Source organism: Callorhinchus milii, unplaced genomic scaffold (genome assembly GCF_018977255.1).
Source record: "Callorhinchus milii isolate IMCB2004 unplaced genomic scaffold, IMCB_Cmil_1.0 Scaffold4, whole genome shotgun sequence".
In the NCBI taxonomy this organism is placed as follows: Eukaryota; Metazoa; Chordata; class Chondrichthyes; order Chimaeriformes; family Callorhinchidae; genus Callorhinchus; species Callorhinchus milii.
Genome location: NW_024704745.1, coordinates 64,349,591 through 64,368,436, shown reverse-complemented (window position 1 = coordinate 64,368,436; position 18,846 = coordinate 64,349,591). Strand labels below are relative to the sequence as shown.

General features: G+C 43.2%; 1 non-coding gene across 1 annotated transcript; it reads right to left on the bottom strand.

The window, feature by feature from the left end:
- Window positions 1-1,144: 1,144 nt before the first annotated feature.
- trnaa-ugc lies at window positions 1,145-1,216 on the bottom strand. Its single transcript has one exon. It is a non-coding gene; the product is annotated as a tRNA-Ala (tRNA).
- Between the last annotated feature and the right edge of the window lie 17,630 nt (window positions 1,217-18,846).

Genomic DNA, 18,846 nt, shown 5'->3' with positions numbered 1-18,846 from the left:
GCGTGTATTCTCCCAATATGTTCTGTGTGAAGACACACACTGCCATCTCTCTGCCTCACCTGCCAATCAGAATTTCCTGATTATTTTTCAGTTTTTGAAAAGTTTAGTCCCTGGTTTACTATTGGTGAAACACGGCATTTTCGGAGGTGCCGGCCTTCAAGTGAATTGTTAAACTGCCTTTTAATTTGGAGATTATGGATCCCATGGTATGACTTGAAAAGACAGGAGAGTGCTATGTGCAAATTGGCTGCCACATTTGTGTATATGTAGACAGTCATTACACTTCCCAGTAAAATCCTGTGAAGCGCTTTGAGGCAGCTTGACAACATGATAAGGCACTATATCAAATGCAAGGATCATTATAATAGTTTCCAGGAATAGAAAAGCACCTGGCAGCAATTGGAACCTCCTCTTCAGAGAGTAAACCGGAGCCTGATTCACCATCCCCTGAGGTGTCTCCTTTTTGTCCTTAATTACCCACACATAATTGCCATTGTGAATGTAACCCAGTCATCACTCTAAGGGTAGGAATTAGGGCTCACTCAAACAGGAGTCTAATTTAAATATTATCAAAGCCCTATCCTTTTGAAATATGCTGTGTTTCACACAGACAAATGTTTAATATTTACAATGTGTCTGGGCCATTATCACACACAGGCACAGTGACAGTGATTATAGAGGATTATGATACGTGTGGTATCAGACAGCAAGGAAGAGATACAAGAATAGCCAGTTTTGGGGGATAAAGCAATATTTGATAGCTTCAGTGTGAAATATAAGGGAGAGATAAAAGAAACCAAACTAAATATTTTTGATACATTGGCAAAAGGTACTTGAATATAATGTCAAGTTGAATCCAAAAGAAACATTCTTGACATCTTAATCTTTGCATTTGATATAATAAAATAATAATAATAATCCTTGCATTTGATATAGCGCTTTCCACGTCTTCTAGACGTCCCAAAGCTCTTCACAGAATATACTGTAAAGTGAATTGATTATATATTTGTGGGCGAACGCGGCAGCCAATTGCGCACAGCAATGTCCCACAAACAGTCATGGATTGAAAATGACCAATTTATTATTGTTTTTTTTTGGAGGGATTATTATTAGGTGTGTGGAGTAAGGAAACTTGCCCAAGGTTTCGCCCTGCTGGGAATCGAACCCAGGACTCTCGCTTGCAAAGCGAGTGCTCTAACCACTGAGCTACAGGACTCCACAGTATATATAATAATAATAATAATAATCCTTGCATTTGATATAGCGCTTTTCACGTCAGGAGGACGTCCCAAAGCGCTTCACAGAACACACTGTAAAGTGAATTGACTGTATATTTGTGGGCGAACGCGGCAGCCAATTGCGCACAGCAATGTCCCACAAACAGTCGTAGATTGAAAATGACCAATTTATTATTGTTTTTTGTTTTGGAGGGATTATTATTAGGCGTGTGGAGTAAGGAAACTTGCCCAAGGTTTCGCCCTGACCTGCCTGGAATTGAACTCAGGTCTCTCGCTTGCAAAGCGAGTGCTCTAACCACTGAGCTACAGGACTCCACATCAAGCATCAAGAATGTTGAAACATCTTAAAGTGCTTCACAGAAACCTATTTATATGACTGCAAGTTATTATTGCTTCTCTTTCCAATATTATGTACAAAGATAAAATTGTTCATTCACTTCATGGCTATTTGTGAAACATTGCTGTGCATAAATTGGCTGTCGCATTCGTCTGAAAATATGCGATCACTATATTTGACAACATGATAAGGCTCTATATCAAATTATTATTATATAATGTATGCTGTAGAAACACTGAGTGCAGATGTGGATAATGCATATCCTAAATATTTTTCAGACATGCCATTTTGGTATTCAAGAGAAGCTATATTTATATGCTGCTGAAGTTTCATTTGGGCAATTTTCTTTATCCTTGTCTCCTAAAAGTGTTCTTTTCCTGGGATAATCTTCCACAGACACAGGTTATTCTTTGGTACCTTGCCCAAGTGGCCATCATTCTGGTATAAGCTGTAACAGACTGCTGTTAACAGTACTCAAGCACAGGATCATCATAGCTGAGCCTAATCTAGTCGTCATCTGACACATAACTAGTGGCCACTTGGACAAGACAACCATGGAACCATACTACAGTAAATACAGCAGGGAGTCAAATCCTTTAGAATATTCAGAGATTCGTCAGTCGACTGCCCTTTCTCTTTGGAGAGTGATTTGGTTGCTGCTTGCAGTTCAGATACAGAGTTCTGTTAAGGATGAAGACCATCAGCAAAGAGAACATCACTTTTCATAACATCCAGCAGCTTTCTGGTGAAGATCATAATAATAAAATCCTTGCATTTGATATAGGGCCTTATCACATCGTTAAGCCGTCTCAAAGCACTTCATGGGATATACTGTAAAATGGATTGATTGTATATTTTGGGCAAAGATGAGAATCCATGCTGGCAAAAGCACATTTCCTTTACTGCACTTTGGCAGATTTTGTCAGCAGCATGGTAAAGTAACAATGACAGGTTTGCCTTCCTTATTGTAAGTACCTTATGCTGCAGAGAATCTGACAATTCTGAAATATCTGTCTGGAACAAATGGAAGAAACAGATGGATGTTAGCGGAAAATATCAAAAAATAGCATGAACTTCAAAAGTCTGGGATTACGCCTTCGGTCATCCTCCTATCCCACCCTCCCTGCCCTCCACCCCTCCTGATCCCAACTCCCAGCACGGGTCCAAATCCCTGACTGTCCAGTGCCTTGGGGCGTCCTCCCGATGTGAAAGGCGCTAAAAAATTAAATTTGTTGTTGTTGTTAACAGTCAGCACATTACTGTTGATTTTATTATCATTTGTTGTAAGAGATGGGCCCTTCTTTTGCTTCCAGAATCGCCACCTTACCGTCCCGCCATTACATCCTCAAATTGATTTTTAAATGGGTCCATTGCCCAGCCTCAATCACTCTTCCTGGCAACCTGTTCAATCATTAGAGGAGTTCTGTAGCTCAGAGGTTAGAGCACTTGCCTCGCAAGCGAGAGACCTGGGTTTGATTCTCAGCAGGGCAAGACCTTGGGCAAGTTTCCTTACTCCACATGCCTGATAATAATCCTTCAAGAAAAAAAACAATAATAAATTGATCATTTCAATCCACAACTGTTTGTGGGACACTGCCTTGTGCAATTGACTGCTACGTTTCGCCCACAACTATACAGGCAATTCACTTTACAATATATTCTGTGAAGCGCTTTGAGACATCTAGAAGACGTGAAAAGTGCAATATCAAATACAAGTATTATTATTATTATTATTAATTATCCTCTGGCTAAAGAAAACCTTCCGGGTGTCTGTCCTATGTTCTCTTATACAAAAGCAGAAGTCACTGGGAACACTCAGCAGGTCAGGCAGCATCTCTGGAGAAAGGAAAGTGAGTCAACGTTTCGGGTCCACGACCTTTCATCAGAACCTATGTCTCTTGTTCTACTAACTTGGTGCATCCTAAAAAATTATAACATAGACGAAAGCTGTTTGGCCATTTGAGCCTATGCCTGTGCTGATCCCTCAATTTGAGATATATAGCCTAATGCCAATTCCCCTGCTCTTTCCCTGTACCTTTTAATAGCTACCCAATTCTTTTTAAATCATGTTATTGGTGGGAAAAATGTGGTTCGTTCGTGATGTGATTTGGGGAAGAGAGGGGTATGGGAGAAGGGAATAGAATGGGTAGAAGCTTGTGTGGAGTATAAACACCCATACAGACTAGTTGGGATGAATGGCCTGTTTCCATGCCATATCATTCTATGTACAATATTGTCTGTGATAATTATCACCCGGATAAAATATACAATGAAAAAGAATCGGTAATTAACACTTTGGCACAATGTTTGAATCTGAAGTCGGCTCATGATTTGACCATTGTCATCGTTGTAGATGAGTGCAAACTTCCTATAGTTGAATGTGAACAAGACTGAGGCCCTCCTGATTGGCTCGCACCAGCGCCTCAGCACCTCAGGCTCTGGCAGCATTAAGCTCCATGGTTGTACACTGCAACTCACCAAGCCAGTAGGGAACCCAGGTGTCTTGTTCAACCGTCAACTGTCTTTTCTTCCCCACATCCAAGCCATGACCCGCTCTGCCTTCCCTCACTTCCGTAACATCACCCGATTCCGCCACTACCTCACCCCTCAGGCCACTGAAACTCTGCCTTCATCACCTCCAGACTCGACTATGCAAATGCCCTGCTTGTCGGCCTTCCCAACTCCTCCCTCCACAGGCTGCAGATAATCCAGAACTCTGCAGCCCATGTCCTCTCCCGCACCAAACTCTGTGACCCCATCTCCCATTCTCGCCCGACTCCATTGGCTCCCTATCCTTCAGAGGATCCAGTTCAAGATCCTGATCCTCATCTACAAAGTCTTCAATGGTCTTGCCCCACCCTATCTCTGTGACCTCCTAACCCTGTACCAACCTGCCCGCTCCCTCTGCTCAGCTGGCTTTGACCTGCTCCACGTCCCCCGACCCACCCACCCCACCATTGGCGGGAAAGCCTTCAGCCACTCTGCCCCCAAACTCTGGAATTCCATCCCCCAGTCACTCCGCCTCGCCCCCTCCTTAGCCTCCTTCAAGTCCTGCCTCTAAACCCTCCTCTTCGACCATGCCATCGGCCACCCCCCTTCCCCTCCCCTCCCTTCTCCCCCCCTGATCCCAGCTCAGTCTGAAATGCTGTACATTGTCCAGCACCTTGGGACGTCCTCCCAACGTGAAAGGCGCTATACAAATGTAATCTTGTTGTTGTTGTTTAGTGATCATTCTGCACCATTGCAGAGCATTCAGTGCTTCTTCAGATATTTGTTTTGGTCAGGTATTAGTTTTGGTCAGACTTTAATTCTGTCTCGTCTGTCATTCTAGTGCAGTGCTGGGGGAGGTGCATTGTCGGAGGTGCCATCATTCATATGAGACATTAAACTGAGGTACTATCTGCCTGCTTACATGTACGTTAAAGATCTCATGGCACTATTGAAAAAAATAAGGGAGTTTGCAATGTGCAAATTGTCCTCTGTGATTATCTACAAATACAGGCACTGCACTTTACAGTAAAATCCTGTGACGTGCTTTGAGATTTCTTGACAACATGATGAGGCGCATATATCAAAAGCAAGGATTATTATTATTTTTATAATTAGATCTTTTTCTGCTTCATAAAATTAAATAGAAGACCTCTGACTGCACTCTCCCAGCTCTGCACTGGAGTGTCAGCCTCGACTGTGAACTCCAAGTCCTGGCGTGGGGCTTGAACCCACAAGCTTGTGATGCAGAGGTGAGAGTGATCACAACTGAAACAGGCTTAGCAAATTGTATTAAACTCCCCTTTAATCTTCCTGTGGCAATTCCTACCCTCTTTTTTTCTTGTCTCTTTTAGTTTTCACTTTTACACCATTGTTTCTTTGTTTGACATCAAGTAATTTCCTTCTCTGTGTCAGCAGCGGCATTGCTTCGGTGAGATCATTTGAGGAAACCTGAAAAACAGTGAATAACGGAGACCTTGGGTACATGCACTCTCAGGATCTCAGTTCACAGTTCACAACACAGTTGAAGAATATCACATGATCACTGTTTCTTGTGCATTTCAGTCACACGCTTAATCCTTTGTGTATTTCTAATCATTTGAGATTTTTTGGGGGGTGGGGAGGAGGAGAACTGTGGTTTGAAGCTGAGTAAACTGTTTACTAAATTTCAGAACATAACCTATCCAGGAATATTATCTATATAATCCTCAGCAGCCTTCAGAAAAAAGAACATTAATTAGCATTCCTGCTGCTTTGCAAAGCTGTGGCTGCACAGAGTTGAGATAGAGCTGAGATCAGGAGGTACTGAATGTTCTTGCTGAGAAAGCAATTACTTAAATACCAGGGCAGAAAGGATAGGAATGTCAAAGGAGATTATCCCCAGTAAACAACACCTTATTAATGCAGGTCTGAAGTAAGAGTTGCTAGGTTAAGCTGCCTTGAAGTTCAGGATAATTTTTGGAACTGTGCAAAATATGTGATGTTGACAGAAGTTGTTTTAACAAAGTCCCATGATTATTATTCATGATCTCTGAATGCTGGCATGCTGTGTATAATAGATAGTGGTGAACATTCCCTTTTCTACCGGTTTTGACTTACTTTGTCTTGGATAAAATGATCCTCACTGTTAAACATAATGTTTATGTCCTTTAACCTTAAGATATTGAGTTAAAAATGTCAAATCCTGGTAAATTCAGGAAGATAAGCTCTCTGAGATGCTACCTTTCATGTAGGGCGCTATATAAGTGGAAGTTGTTGTACTAACAACACTTTGCATTTACGTAGTGACCTTCATGGAGGACATCTCAGAGAACTTCACAATGATGGGGGTCTGTCAGCATATTAGAACATGGATGTACATCCCAAGAACCATTATTAGAGAACAAGGATGAAATGACATGTGGTTGAGATGGCTTCTGTTTCACACTTAACTCATGTCCATTGCGTAGACTGTGCACACTCAATACCACTCTAGACTTTTGACAAAGTATTCAATGAACATGGCAAGAAAGTGTTCAGTCTAGTCACCAGCCTGAAAAGATGGTATACTGCTCGCTGGGTTAACCCAAGTTTGTTCATAGTGTGATAATTCCAGATGTTTTAGCAGATCCTGTACAATGCCATTGTGAGGTCAAAGCCTTTTCTGACACAGCCATTGCATCCCCTTCTTACCCGCAAAACATAAATTCTCCTCTTTTTCTGTGTCCACATGAAGGTTAGAGATTTTTCAAAAACAGCAACATCACATCTGAGTCATCTCCTACACTCATTAATATTTACACTGAGACAGAAGCAGGTACCAGAGCAGAATTTCACCCTGTCCCCCCTCAATCCCAGGAACTTTGACGCCAATTGTGATGTCCATCTGCTAGACTGGTTAAGATCATGTAATTAGTTTATGAGTCATTTTGCCAGCAAATTGGCTGCTATGTTTGTCTACAAAACAGTCACTACACTTGACTGCAATTATCTATGATGTGCTTTGAGACATTTGAATGTTAAAGACACTATATCACAAACAAGGACTTTTTTTATTATTATTATTATTATCTCCAATAACAGTGGTTATATTTGTTACTGCCGTTAGCTTAGAGGCTAAGAATATTGAGACAATAGTGGTACAAGAGAATAAAACAGACCTGACGGGTCTCCACAGCAGCCTCAGTTCTGTCCAGGGACATAATTCTCTAAAACATACACTGCATAAATGTTTAGGCAAAGCACATTTTTTATGTTTGCCAAGAATTTGCATGTAATATTTTGAGATACAAGCCGCAGGACTTTGAGAACAAAATCATCTTCTGCCTTGTGTTTTCTTTTTATTCAATTTTAAGAGTCTATCCCCTGAAGCTCAGGTTTCAGCGATTGTCATTCCATTGTAAAACAAAATCAGATTGTGATGTTCTTGCCACATATTTTAGTACAAGAATTTGTTCCACTTTACTGGATCTTGGAGTTATAAATCATTAAAATTGAATACCATCAGGGATCAATTAAACCTAAATCAAGATATTGTTGAGCATGTAATTCAGTTATACAATTACTTTTACTTGCACTATTCTTTCAGTGCTTTATCAAATTGCTTTTACCTTTGCTCATCAATGAGTTCATTCGCATCCTTTTAAAATGTTCCTTTCAATTTGTATCCAAGTGTCAAGGACACAAGGGTAAAAGAAAACTGAGAGATCTAAAAACACAGTTCAACCCATCTAAGGTCACCTCTTTAGTGCATTAAATATTCCATTAAGGCATTTAATTACAATTTGAGTAACTATAATGTTTTTTCCTCTGTACTTAGTACTTATAATAATCCTTGCATTTGATATAGCACCTTATTACATCATCGTGATGTCTCAAAGCAGATATACTGTAAAGTGTGTGTACAATATTTAACTTAATTGATTCTTCCTAATATTTACTACAGAATGAAAATCCTTTTCATTGTATCCATTCTAAATTTACATTTCACAAATTTCCTTTGGTGACATGGTGGGGTGAAGGGAGCTGAAAGTCATGCTTAAGAGTATCCAAACCAGACAGAATTCCACTCTTACCTATGGAAATGTCCTTGTTTCTGGAATGGAATGGCAGTACATAATATCAATAATGCATGCACTCAGCATACCGCCTATAACATGGAAATGTCTTGGAACGCTTAATAGGGAATTGCTATCAAGTGCTGTCACTGTAGTGGCAGTCATGTCCGACTTGAGAGAATCTCACAATCTATTGTACTTTTGGTACTTTGAAGCAGGGTTCCCACTTAACCTCCGTGGTGTACTGTTCACTTCTGTGGAGTGACTTTTTTTAAATTCAATACTCAAGAGCATATAGGGGAGAGAGACTTTGGTCTAATTCTCTGAGAATTCTCAGTGAAGATGCTGAACACAATTCAAAGGTAAGCTTTGGCACGTTGTGAAGCTGCGGAAAATTATATTTGAAAATAAAACATTGCAGCAAGCAAAAGCTAAAACTGGGATAATATGTTAGCACGAGGTTGGAAAGCTGTACAAACCTGTAAATTGTTCATACAATTTCAGGACTGGAAAGAAGTGTCAGTTTCAGAAATAATCAAGTGCAAAATAAGCCATGCACGTTCTGTGAGAGCGGCATCATTCTGTTGTTCAGGATAAAAGTATGTTGCGATTCTCACAAGAATTTTGTCAGTTTCAGAGACGTGACCCAGATGCTGTTTCTCTGGTTGAAGTCTTATTGAAATGGTCCCTTTTATTCTGAGCTCTTTGTTGGGCGAGAGAGAATTGTAAAGGTCGTTATCCCGTTCTGCTCTGGACCAATTTTCCTCTTGACCTAACCCAAGCTATCAATATCTCACAAAGTAGTCATTAAGATTTGAAAGGGCTGATCAGTTGTAACCTGTGATAGTTGATCCCAAGACCTATAGAGCAAAGTGTAATTTCAGGGAATAGTGGCTTCATAATTCAAAAATAGTTCTGAGTAAGAGTGGATTCAATACGTTTGGACTCTACAAAACTACCAGGCATCTTCACGTCACTCAATGGTGAGACATAGTGCAACCTGCCCTAGTTGTCCTCTTGAGAATAACTCAACTCTGATTAACAATTTAAGTTAAAGATCAATTATTCCATCTGTATCCCTCTGTCTGCCCTCTCTTTGCTCATCTTCAGACCTGAAGATTTTCCTCTTTGACCATGTCTATGATAACTTCTCCTTTCTCCCCAGCTCAGCATCAAACTATGCCATTGTTAAGCGCTCCGTGATGCCACCTTGCATGACGGGCGCTATATAAATGTGACTTGTTTTTGTTCAACAGCAGTGTGGCTGCTGTACGGGTTGATTTGTTGCTATTGGTGTTGAAAGGAGTCAGTGCTACAAAAACTGTTAACAATTGTACTAACCTAAGGTGCTAATCTATTTGTACTACTCTATCTGCTGCTGTCTGGAATGTGATTCAGTGGGTGTTGGACATCTTCTCATAAGTAAAAGTAAATGTAATGAGCACAAGTCTTGTTGTACTCAGGCTGAAGCAGTGAGTGAGAGTACTATAGCTGTGACTTCGATAATTCACCCCCTTTGCTAAAACTTCAACCAGCTCTGATGGAAAGAATGTAATCATGTTGATGCCTTTAATATTACAAGAGGCAAGTGTCTGAGATGCCATTCACAGAGGTGTCCAGCTTTTTCAGTAAGGCAGTTGGGAGCTTGACCTGACCTGCTCTGTTAAATTGTTCTTACTTCCTACAGTCATGTTTCAGTCCAGGAGAGCTTATTTATAATAATTTTGCAACATGTACCAGCTCTGTATTTAACAACAACAACAACAACAAGATTCCATTTATAGAGCGCCTTTCACGTCAGGAGGACGTCCCAAGGCGCTGCACAGTTGGGTCATGACCCGAGCAGGGGGGAAATGGTCAGGGTGAGGGGAGGGAAGGGAGGGAGAGAGGAGGGGGGAAATGGTCAGGGTGAGGGGAGGGAAGGGAAGGGAGGGAGCGAGGAGGAGGAAGAGAGTCGAGAGGGGAGCTGAAGGCACGGTCAAAGAGAAAGGTTTTGAGACCGGCCTTGAAGGAGGAAAGGGAGGAAGCAAGGCGAAGGCACTGGGGGATGGAGTTCCAGAGCCTGGGGCTGAGAGGCTGAAGGCCCGACCACCGATGGTAGGGCGGTTGGGGCGGGGGACGTGGAGCAGACCGGAGCCAGAGGAACGGAGGGTACGGGCAGGTAGGTAGGGGGATAGTAGGTTGGAGAGGTAGGAGGGAGCAAGGCCGTGAATGGCCTTGTAGGTGAGGATGAGGATCTTGAAATCAATCCTCTGGGGGATGGGGAGCCAGTGGAGGCGAGCGAGGGTGGGAGTGATGTGGTCCCGAAGCCTGGTGCGGGACAGTACACGAGCTGCAGAGTTCTGAATGACCTGCAGCTTGTGGAGGGAGGTGGCGGGAAGGCCGGCGAGGAGAGAGTTCCCATAGTCCAGCCTTGAGGTGACAAAGGCGTGAACCAGGGTTTCAGCAGCGTGAGGGGTGAGGTAGTGCCGTAATCTGGCGATATTCCGGAGGTGATGGAAGGCGGTGCCAGTTGTGGTGCGGATGTGAGGGAGAAAGGACAGCTCAGGGTCGAACAAAACGCCGAGGTTCCTGACTGGCTTTGAGAGGTGGAGAGTGCAGCCTTGGATGCTGATGGTGTCAGCGCCTGAGGTGCGGAGGCGCTGACGTGAGCCAATCAGGAGGGCCTCGGTTTTTCGCACGTTGAGCTGAAGAAAGTTGTCTCTCGTCCAGGACTCGATGTCGGACAGGCAGGCTGTCAGGACATCGGTGGTCGTGGAGTTGAGAGTAGAGGAGGAAAGGTAGAGTTGGGTGTCATCCGCATACATGTGGAAGTTAACCCCATGTTTGCGGATGATGTCACCAAGGGGGAGCATATAGAGGGTGAAGAGGAGGGGACCGAGGACAGAGCCCTGAGGGACACCACATGAGACAGTACGGGGGGTGGAGGAGAAGCCATTCGTTGAGACGAAGTGAAGACGGTGGGAAAGGTAAGAGCTAAACCATTCAAGGACAGTGCCTTGAAGGTTGAGGTGGGAGGACAAGCGGTGGAGTAGGATAGCGTGGTCGACCGTATCGAATGCTGCCGATAGGTCGAGGAGGACGAGGAGACAGAGGGAGCCCTGGTCACAGATGGTCAGGATATCATTGGTGACCTTGACCAGGGCAGTTTCTGTGCTATGAGCAGCACGGAAACCTGACTGAAGGGGTTCAAAAAGAGAATGGGTGGAAGGAAAGAGCGCAGTTGGGAGGCGACAACTCTTTCCAAGACCTTGGAGAGAAAGGGGAGGTTGGAGATGGGCCGGTAGCTTGATAGCTGCGACGCATCAAGGGAGGGTTTTTTCAGGGTGGGCGTGATGATGGCAGTTTTTAATGGAATGGGGACAGAGCCAGAGGAGAGGGACAGGTTTATGATGTCAGTGATGTGTGGGGCAAGAAAATGGAGCTGGGAGATAAGGAGTGGAGTGGGGATGGGGTCAAGGGAGCAGGTGGTTGGTTTTAGGGATAGGATGAGTTCAGTGACAGAGGGTGGGGAAACGGGTACGAAGGTGTGTAGGGGAGGATGGGTAGGAGTCGGAGTGTGGGAGGGAAGGGGTGGGTGGTGGGTGGAAGTTGGAGGGGAAGTGACCGCGGAGCGGATTCCCTTGATCTTGGATTCAAGGAAATCCAGCATCTCCTCGCAGTGAAGGTTGGAGGAGATGACCTGCGCGGGGTGGCGGGGGGGACGGAGGAGTCGGGATGTGGTGGAAAACAGTAGCCTGGGGTTGTTCTTCGCCTCCAGGATTATCCTGGAGTAGAAGGACGACTTGGCCGAGGCTAGAGTGGAGCGGTAAATTTTGAGGAGGTCCAGCCAGATTTGTCGGTGGACCGTTAGGCCAGATTTGACAAAGGTGCGCTCAGCAGCCCGCACCTGGCATTTCAGTGAGCGGAGGTGGGTGGTGTACCAGGGGGAGGAGCGGGAGTAGGAGACAGTGCGGGAAGTGATGGGGGCAAGAGTATCGAGTGTGGAGGAGAGGATATTGTGGAGGAGGGAGAGAGGAGAAGAGGGGTCGGTGAGGGTTGAAGGCCAGAGGGAGAGGAGTTCAGAGGACTCCAAGGCATCGGTTAGGGATTGTGGGGGTAACTTCTTCCAAGGGCGGTAGAAGATGGTGGTGGGTCTGGTGGAGGTGGGGAGGGGGGTGGAGGTGGTGAAGGAGATGAAGTAGTGGTCGGAGATGGCCTTGTCGGTAATAGTGACATCCGAGACACTGAGGCCCCGGGTGATCACCAAATCGAGTGGGTGGCCGTGACTGTGAGTGGGGGAGTTTATGTGTAGGGAAAGGTTGAGTGAGGAGAGCAGGGAAGAGAAGTCTGTGGAGATGGAGCAGGAGGGGGTGAAGTGTAGGTTAAAGTCGCCCAGGATGATGAGGCGATCAGAGGAGAGGCAAAGAGATGTGAGGAGTGTTGAAATGTCAGAGATGAAGGTGGGAGAGGTTTTAGGGGGCCGGTAGAGGAGGAGGATTTTAAGGGAGAGGAATGAGGGGTGGGAGAGGGTGAGGTGCTCGAAGGAGGGGAAAGAGCCAGTGGAGTAAGGAGATAGGGCAAGTGGTGTCCTTGAGATAAGGGCAACACCACCGCCACGGCGGTTGGGGCGGGGGATGTGGTGGGAGGTGTAGCCGGGTGGCGTAGCCTCCGTGAGGGGGAAGGTGTCGCCTGGGGTGGTGGTTGTGGGGTTGAGGGGATGGTGGTATCAGAGTCTTCCTCATAACTAAAGGTAACTGATTTAAGATTATTATTATCATCAATCATGTGATATAATGCCTGATAATGTCATTGAGACGTATCAAACTGCTTCACAGAATATTTTGTTGAGTGGATTAACTGTTAATTTTGTGGGGGAAACTCAGAAGCCTATTGCACACAGCAGTGTCCCACAAACAATCGTGGATTGAGTGACCAAAGTGATTCTTAGAAAGCGATCTGCCAATTGACGAACAACCAGGCTCTTACTTGGTAAACAGATTGTGTGGAATAAGGAAACTTGTCTAAGATTCCACTTCGCTGGGGTTTGGAACCTGCGTCCTCTCGCTTGAGAGACAAGCTTGCTAACCACTATACTGCAGGACTCCATGATGCACTGCGCAGTGCGAGCTGGCCCTTTGAGCTTCAAGCACCAGTTCTGCTTAATGGAGGAGATATCACCTGATATTTATTAAGTCTTATTTCTCAGAGGATTTTAAAAGCAGAATATGTACCATTTGTACCAGCATTGTATTTATGGTTGTGGTTGGGGGTGGAAGGAGTGTTGGTGACCTTCTCATAACTAAAGGTAAGTGATTTAAGATGGATTATCTGCTGAACAGAAGCAATCATTTAACATTTTTTCTAAATCACTTGCAGAGCTGTGGATAAGTGGGAGTGACTCAGTTTAGTAATTAATATTTATGAATTCATATTCTTTGTGAGTGAATGGTTGATGCTTTTTCAAGAAGAGTCAGATAAATGTCTGCTTAGAAATAGAGGGTTTCAAGGAGATAGATACAACATGATAGTTCCTGAGCTACTGGATTGAAGCTGAGCCAAGGTGAGCAACTGGGCTGATCTGTGACACAAGATTGATTCTGGAGGTTTGATTCATTTGCCTTTTGGGGACAAGGAAAAACTGTGCAAAGTATTTTCTCAGCAAATTGAAGGGAGTAGGTGGAGTCCAAGATGGAATGGATTGGATATGGTCTGAAAGAAACAGGCTGATAGACTAAATGGCCTCTTCAGAACCCACAGATTATTTTAAGATGGGAGTGAATATATTCTTGAAAAGGAAAAGTATTAAAGATTGTAAGGGAGCAAGCAACTGAGAGTGGTATTAGATTGCCTCATGGAGAAAAAACACCAGCATGGAGTTGAAGGTCTTTATGGCTGTTCCTGTGCTGCAACAGTCTGGGATTCTATGAGTCTTTGTTCCATCCTTTCTTCCGGGCGGTGGGGGGGGGGGCAGCTGTGATTTTTCATGATTTCTCACAAAATTCAGAATGAGGAGGGGAATGTGTTTTAGCAGGAGCTGGGTTGCAGGGTGGATGGTATTGGTCAGGCTCTGAGAGTAATTGAGGGGAGACTGGGGGAGAAGCTGGATCCAGTCTGCAAGAGAGCCAAGGGAAACCACCTGGTTGAGTCTGAGGAGTAGCTGAGGGGAGAGAAGCCAGGCTGATACCAAAGGAGGAGCCTGGGAGAAGCCAATCTGAGTCCAAGAGGGAATTTAAGGGAAATAAACTGAGATTGAGTATCTGAGGGAGGTACATCAGGTCAATATAGAGTGGGGACTGAACTACTATAAATAGAATTCAACTTACCTGTCCCATCTGCTTAAAGCTCTCTCTTGTGCTGCTCCAGTCTCCGCCAAATAGATTAGCACTGTGCCTGTGCAGTCAGGATGCTATTCCCTCAGGCTTCCCTCCTTCTTCTTAATGTGTTGGCTGAGCTGAGTGACAGGAAGGAGATTTTGGATCTGGACTGCGGGAGATAGAACGAAAATGGTTGTGTTTGTTTGAAAAGTGCTTTGTGGCTTCCCTTGTGTGAGCAGAGGCTGCTGGGCCAGAGGCTGGGGAGAACAGAACAGCACACTCTCTTATAATCACACAACCTGTTCACTACTTACATCATATAACTCTATGTATATTAGTTCCATAAATGTGCATACTCTTCTGCAAAGACCCATATGCCTTTACCTGTAACACATTCTTAATTTTTCTGTTATCTGTGATATCTGCTTTGTGGTTGCTAACTAACTACAGAATTCATTGCTATAATATTCAGTAAACTGTGACAAATACACATAACCTGTGAAGCGCTTTGAGACGTCCTCCCATTGTGAAAGGTACTATATCAAATGTAAGGATTAATATTATTTTATATAACAACAACTTGCATTTATATAGCGTCCTTCACAGGTCTCTGAGTTTTTAATCGAAAATTATGCATTAGGTTTTATTTTGCTTCAATACGATGCACTTGCCCAATCTCATTTTTGATTTGCATTTGTTCTTTAGCTAGTGAGGCAACCGTCTATCATTCTATACATTCCTTGCCTGATTATGTTCTTGACTGTCAAGAGGATGAGGAATCTTAAACCTCTTCCAGTTAAAACTTTGACAGTGAATGAGTGAGTTGTCCCAAGACTCCCACAGTGTTCAATCTGATTAATTGACTAACAGAAAATAAAATTTCTTCACTAGCATAGAATGAGTAAAGCATTTTTTCCAGCCAGTTGTATTGTAAACTGGAAGTGAGACAGATGACTGAACATGAAAAGATATTTTTTGCAAAAGAAAAACCATTTGATCATAACAAAAGATTTTGATATTTTTGGAAAACATAACTCATTTTTTGTACCCTTAATTTTGCCTTTAACTTGGCCTTCTTGTTGAGTTAATGAAAATGATTGTGACCTTGGGCTACACTGTACACATTGACTACACATTTACTTTACGTGTTTATTTCTGTTTCAAAGTTAGATTTTCTTTATCATCATTCATTGCCAATAACATAATTGCGATCCAATTAGATGGTTGCTCTAATCACATCTCCATTCTTTAGAACAAATAACAGGAATTCTCATTCTTCATGAATTCATTTGCAGTATTTGATTATGATCTCTATCAACCTGTGGGAACTCCATTGTGTTTGTGGATTGTATTGGACTGGAGTTCCTCTGGGTCAATGTGACTTACTTGTAGTTTCCAGAAGGAGTCCTCGTTTGCACGATTTGGAATTCTTAATGAAGGAAAATGACTGTTTGTGGGATATTGCTGTGTGCAAATTAGCTGTCACACTCACTAAACTTTGTAAAACAGTTTGAGGCATTTTGAACATTATAAGGCTACATCTAATGGAAGGATTATTATTTTCTGAAAGCGCTGTTCCAGATTTATTTTTCCATCCCATAAATTACTTGAATAAATCTCACTGGATTATAAGATTGGTTTGGTAAAGAGGGCCATTTGGTCCATCTGATCTAATCTTTCTAGAACATAATCTTACCGTACATATCAAGCTGCTTTTAAATGAGTCCAATGTCCTGGCCTCAACCCTAAGATGTCTCTTTGTGAGGCTGAAGAAACCTTATTTCTCACAGTTGATCCCTCTGACATTGGAGATTAGCTCATTGCTTTCTTCTACACTGCCTCTTATGCCTGAATTATCCCTTATTTCACAGTAACCAGAACTTATTTCACGTGTCGCCTCAAACAGCTTTTAATTTGTCAATATAGCTAAATGAGGAATGAAATGCGTTTAACAAGATTGCAGGTTTGACCTTTGTGCATTTATTCTTTCACACAACACTAGCAAATTATTTATGAATACTGAAAAAGATCAGGAGATACTAAACATATTAAATGCCTTTTTTATGCCTATTGAAGGTTTTTTTTAGTCAAGGAGTACACATTTGTCTAGAAATACACAGTCACTACACTATACAGTAAAATCCTGTGAAACTCTGAGATGTCGCAACAATATTATTATTATTATTAATGTGATAAACGGTTATATAAAATACAAGCATTATATGTAATACAAATACACACTCTGTCTGAACTTCAAAACTTCAACACTGGTTATTGATGGTTCGAGATACAATGAAGGGGCTGAAAAGCAACACTTCCCATAGCACAGATGAATTGTATCCTAGGGTATTTACACAAACAAGGAAGGAGATTTGTGAAGCACTGACACACATTTCGAGGGAATCAATGAACCTTGGAGACTGGAACTAAGAAGTGTGGCTCCTATATTGCAAGGCAGAGCCACACCTGTCAACCACAAACCCATTAGCCTGACCTCAATAATTGGAAAACTAATGGAATCAATCATCAGAAGCAAGATGGAAGATAACCTAAAGATTACATTAAAATAACCTAATAAATAATGGACAGTTTCAATTCAACTGAACTGAAATCTATTAAAGTAGAAATATTGCATTTTTTGGGGGGGAGTGGGGGGAGAGAAGCAGAGAGATATGTCTTATCTATGTGAAGGACAATCACAGTGAACAGTGAAATCTTTCATGTTTCGTAGGGATTGACTCTCCTGTTGGTTCTTTGTAGCATTAAGAAGATAAAGGTGATGTGAAAGCCCAAGCTGTGAGTGGCAATTGTAACCTAATGTACCTTCTGTTATGTAGAATTGCTCCCAAATCAGCGATCTCAAACCACATCTTGTGTGTCAATGCTGAGTGAAAACGGCTTCACATCAGTGCTGTCCTATATATAAGACTTAGTCACTTCATGGAAAGGAAAAATAAAACCCACATTCTTTTCATCTAGGATTTCAGCATTCTCAAAATAAATTCACGGAATTAATTAATTTTCACTTACAGATCACATTTTTATTAAACATTAGAGAACATAAATGTAATATTTCAAAGTGATTCTAGCACATTCATTTTTTTCTTCTTAGTTTCTTTTTTTATTTTGTTCAATATTATTGGCATTGTGAGTTTTTCTCTCTTTTGCTTTGTCTCTATCTGATTTCTCACCATCATTGCTCATCTGCTATTTTATGTGTCTCTTATACTTATCTGTCCAGGGGGTTCAATCTCACTACAAGGTGGAAGTTTGATATTTCCTCTATTTAAAGCTCCAACTCCACACCTCTGCCCACTCACAGCCCCTGCTTGCTTATCCTCACAGTTTTGCTGCTATAGAAACCTAGATTTTTTGTGTGGGGTGGGGGGAGAGAAGAGAAGGAAAGAGCAAAGCTATAGCAGCATACCTCCTGCTTACCGACTAGATAGTTCATTTAAACTCAGCACCTCAAATTTGCAGTGCAATTTACAAAAGTCATTGTGATGGATGAGCATGGACATGAAGTTTAGCATGACCGGGAGCCAGGGCACTGTGAATATAATGGGGATTAGAGGAGCTTGATAGGGTGTCAACAAATAATCTTACCTGCAGGTCCCAGCAGAGACCAAGCCAGTCAGGATTGGCTCATTGACTCAACAAGAACCCCTATTGGTTAGCAATACTTCTTTCAACTTCACACTGAACCTTACACATAACACTCGAAACTCAACAACAAGAAGATTCCATTTGTATAGCGCCTTTCAAGTTGGGGGAGATGGGGTCACAGAGTTTGGTGCAGGAGAGGACACGGTCTGCAGAGTTCTGGATTATCTGCTGCCTGTGGAGGGAGGAGTTGGGAAGGCCGACAAGCAGGGTGTTTGCATAGTCGAGCCTGGATGTGATGAAGGCATGAACAAGAGTTTCAGTGGCCTGAGGGGTGAGGCAGTGGCGGAGTCGGGTGACGTTACGGAGGTGAGGAAAGGCAGAGCGGGTCACGGCTTGGATGTGGGGAAGAAAAGACAGTTGAGGGTTGAATAAGACACCTGGGTTCTTGACTGGCTTGGTGAGTTGTAGTTTGCAAGCATTGAGGTTGATGCTACCAGAGCCTGTGGTGCTGAGGCGCTGGCGCGAGCCAATCAGGAAGGCCTCAGTCTTGTTCACATTCAACTGTAGGAAGTTTGCCCTCATCCAGGACTTGATGTCCGACAGACAGTCTGTCAGGACAGCAGTGGTCCTGGAGTTGAGGGTGGAGGCAGAAAGATAGAGTTGGGTGTCATCTGCATACATGTGGAAGTTGACCCTGTGTCTGTGGATGATGTCACCAAGGGAGAGCATGTGGATATTAAAGAGGAGAGGGCCAAGGACAGAGCCCTGGGGGACGCCAGATGTGACAGTGCGGGGGCTGGAGGAGAAACCGTTGGAGGCAACAAAGTGGAGACGGTGAGAGAGAG